The sequence below is a fragment of the Schistocerca americana genome, chromosome 7 (assembly GCF_021461395.2).
Source record: "Schistocerca americana isolate TAMUIC-IGC-003095 chromosome 7, iqSchAmer2.1, whole genome shotgun sequence".
In the NCBI taxonomy this organism is placed as follows: Eukaryota; Metazoa; Arthropoda; class Insecta; order Orthoptera; family Acrididae; genus Schistocerca; species Schistocerca americana.
Genome location: NC_060125.1, coordinates 274,160,291 through 274,164,300, shown reverse-complemented (window position 1 = coordinate 274,164,300; position 4,010 = coordinate 274,160,291). Strand labels below are relative to the sequence as shown.

The following is a 4,010-nucleotide window of genomic DNA, read 5'->3' as shown; positions in this document are numbered from 1 at the left end:
GCACCCATGGTTGAGTTTGAAAGAAGTTGCTCATGACTTCGAAATGCAAGTATTCAGAATGAAGCTTGAAGTAATCGAATTACTTTAAAACGACTTTAATGATCCTAAACATCGTCTCGCGGTTGTAGCTGGATCTCACCATAACACTGCAGGTGTGGAAAATTGATTTGTAACATAGTTTTTACACGAGAGAGAGTATGTAGTGTCATAAAAATCCGCAATAACTAAAAAGTTATACCATATTTACCGTTATTTAGTTTCCTAAGGACCATGGGGAGGTATGAAACGGTACATTATAGGTTTATTTTCAGTTCTCGTGTAAGCCACAGATGTTTGCTGAAGACTGTCGTTTTCGTTTAAGAACAGGAAATGGTTAGTAAACAGCCGCATACATGGTCTCTGCACAAACACGTCGTATATCTACTCAACAACACTTTCAGTGAAATCAGTGGATCTGGAACGTAGGAAATTTGTATGGGATCAATTCCAACATTATTTAACGTACCAAATAAGCCACCACAGCTGTAGCTGAAGAGAGAACTATACAGACGAGATAACAAAAGGTCAAAAGTAATAAACTTATTTCCCAAAACAGAAGAGATCACTTCCACGGTTGTTGCTACATCTGAGAAACAAACTAGGGTCGGGACATCGAACAATAATTTATCGAAATATTTATATACAAGTATGTAAATGACGTGATACTTTAATACAAACAATACAGTCACTGGTGTATTTTCGTAACTCCTTTCAATCGAAAGTGAGGTTGGTACAAAAGTTTGAAAAGAAATTCTCGAAACCTCTTCTGTTTGTGCTCTTCGTTGTGCGCTTCTATTAGTGATTTTGCAATGTGAAGACAAAAAGAAATAGGAAGTGCCTCTGAAAAGTGATGTGTGGAAGAATTTTAAATCAAACGATAATAAAAGTGCGAAGTAAAATTATCGTGTGAAGGTACATCGGACCTCTGGTAAAATCACAAACTTGAAGGCTTATTTAAAGTCCCAGCATCCGAAAAGCTTTCGATTAGGAACGGTCAACTACTGACTCGTCGAAGGAAACGGCGTCATCTCAAACGGTGGCAGTGTTGATACAGAAAGCAGACCTCTCAGTTCCAATTTTAGTCCAGCAGTTGCTTCAACTTCGACAGCTGCTTATATTTATAAGTTGGTGAAGTGAGTTTTATCCAGAGAAGTAGATTAAAAGCAGAACTTGCCGATGAATCAGTTTCTTTAAGTTCTTTAGAAAATGAATTTTAGAACTGATAACTTTTGGAACTGGTAATTTTTCATTTATGTTATCTGTATTTTGAGTGATTTTGGTTCTGTATTTTTTCTGTCAATTTTTTCGTTTGCTGTAGTTTAACTTTAGTATTTTCTCCTTTCCTTTTCTACCCTCCCTCGAGATTAGCAAAAACTGTAAGAGAAATTAGGTCTCATACGGTGGCATATATCCTTTAGCACTGGTAAATGTAATGTCTAATAGTGATACAAGATACCCTCCGTCATGCACCATACTTGCAGATTGTATGTGTAGATGGAGATGTAGAGCGGCGAGCCTTCGGTACATTTGAACATAAAATATATTGGAATCAATGATAAATAAATTAACGGCCTGCGTTATTAGAGGCTTAATTAACAGAAAACAACAAAAGTTTATGAGTCCAATGTTGTGTATTTGCATGAAATTTATACATCTGTTGCGATTGCGATTTTCCCACCGAAATAAAGATAACTGACGGAAGAATGTTAGTAAGGGAGTAAAACAAAAAAAAAAGCTATTCGGTGCTTGTCTGTTTGCGATGTGGAGCCAGCAGCCGGTGGCAGTAGCTCCGCGCCGGCGCCTGCAGTCGTTCCCTTGTTGCTTACTTGGCAGCAGCTGCTTTATTTAATTGCGGGCCGGGGTCTCACGGTGTGAACGAGCCAGCCCGCCGGGCGCTCCCGGCTGCTTCTCATTTGTTTTCCAATTTGTGCGCCGGGAATTGGCACGGCGCTGGCGAGGCGTGGCGCGGCAGGGGACGGTGGAGTGGGGGGTTGGAGGGGGGAGGGGAAGGCGAGGGGCGGGTCAATTTTAATTGGACGGCGCGCCTGCGCAGTGGCGGCGCTCCCGCGGGACGCTGCAGCCGCCGTCACTGCCGGGATTCAATTTGACACTCGCGGCGCCGCCAACCCGTTAAACAAACTGCCGCGCCTGGGAATTACATCCCGCCTCCTAATCTGCTTACTTAGCGCCCCAAGTAATTAGGACTGGCCGGCACCAGGTAAGCCAGGGGATCGCCCACTGCCCGACCGCCATCTTCCAGGGAGCGGCAGGAAAGCTAGAAAAATACGCACCATAGTGAGTCCAGGCGTCCAGAAGCTGCGCCGTTGGATTTACAGGTCGGAAATGGGCGGAACTTCGAAGTCTTACTTGTTGCATGGAAACAAAAAGAAATGGCTCTGAGCACTATGGGACTTAACATCTATGGTCATCAGTCCCCTAGAACTTAGAACTACTTAAACCTAACTAACCTAAGAACATCACACAAAAAGAAATCCCGAGAGAAAAAAAAAATGGACCGAAAAAGAATAAATATGTTTAGAAACAATGGTGTATCTTTTCACCCCTATTACTCAGTATCTATAAAGGTGACGGGACCACAGAGTGGTAAAATAAGTAAAAACACAATCAAATACCAGATATAATATTGGGAGGAACAAACATATCAATAAGACTGTTGTCACTGGAAAGTTGGCTATAATTTCTGATTACTGCACTGTCAGTCTGACTTGGGAATGTATTTTCGCGGCAACGATCTTAGTTCCCATGTAAATAGTTAGATCATTGTTTTGTAGCGATTTATTTAAAGGATGTTAACATTGGTAAGCCGGCTGGAGTGGGCGAGCGGTTTTAGGCGCTACAGTCTGGAACCGCGCAACCGCTACGGTCGCAGGTTCGAATCCTGCCTCGGGCATGGAAGTGTGTGATGTCCTTAGGTTAGTTAGGTTTCAGTAGTTCTAAGTTCTAGTGGACTGATGACCTCAGAAGTTAAGTCCCATAGTTCTCAGAGTCATTTGAACCATTTTTTTTATAACATTGGTAACACTTCACGTAATTTACAACATTTTAGGATGTACAGAGCTTCGCACTTGTCCAATGTTACTGTATTACTACAGTGAAAAAAGGGGCTTATTTTTGACGATGATATGTATGATGACTTTAAAACCTGGCACGTGCTTATGTGATATTATTTTGAGTATTTTTGTGGTGGTGGTGGTTAGTGTTTAACGTCCCGTCGACAACGAGATCATTAGAGACGGAGCGCAAGCTCGGTTTAGGGAAGGATTTGGAAGGAAATCGGCCGTGCCCTTTCAAAGGAACCATCCCGGAATTTGCCTGAAACAATTTAGGGAAATCACGGAAAATCTAAATCAGGATGGCTGGAGACGGGATTGAACCGTCGTCCTCCCGAATGCGAGTCCAGTGTGCTAACCACTGCACCACCTCGCTCGGTGAGTATTTTTGTAAGGTACTGGTGCTTACACGACTTTTTGTGGAGTTCTGTATATAGACTCTGTGCTTCATTTTTGTATTTTTTCAGTTTTTGCAGAACCACTTGAAAATGGTCCACAGGCCAAAATTGCAGTTCTGCAACAAATAATATATTCAACGGCGAATATGATATCCTTTAAAAAATACAAGATGACTGTGAACCCCGATGATGAGAAGTTATGTGAACGAGATTTTTCTCACGTCTGACCACGTTATCATACAAGACAGCGAGGGCAAATTACAAACGGCATTACTTTGGAATATCGTCAGTAGCACTACGGTTCCAAAAAAAAAAAAAAAAATTTTTAAACTGTAGTGCTACTGACAATATGACTTGTGCATATGATGTTATTTATACATATTTGACGATGCTCGTGCTGATTTTGCATTTAACATTGACAATGCCACTATGGCTGCAGTACATTAGGACTTTATTTTTAAAAAACAGATCTGATGATGGTCATTCTAGACCGAAACCGGTA

The 4,010-nt window shown here is 41.6% G+C and overlaps 1 non-coding gene across 1 annotated transcript; it reads right to left on the bottom strand.

The window, feature by feature from the left end:
• Nucleotides 1-3,413: 3,413 nt before the first annotated feature.
• Nucleotides 3,414-3,486, bottom strand: Trnaa-cgc. Its single transcript has one exon. It is a non-coding gene; the product is annotated as a tRNA-Ala (tRNA).
• Nucleotides 3,487-4,010: the final 524 nt, after the last annotated feature.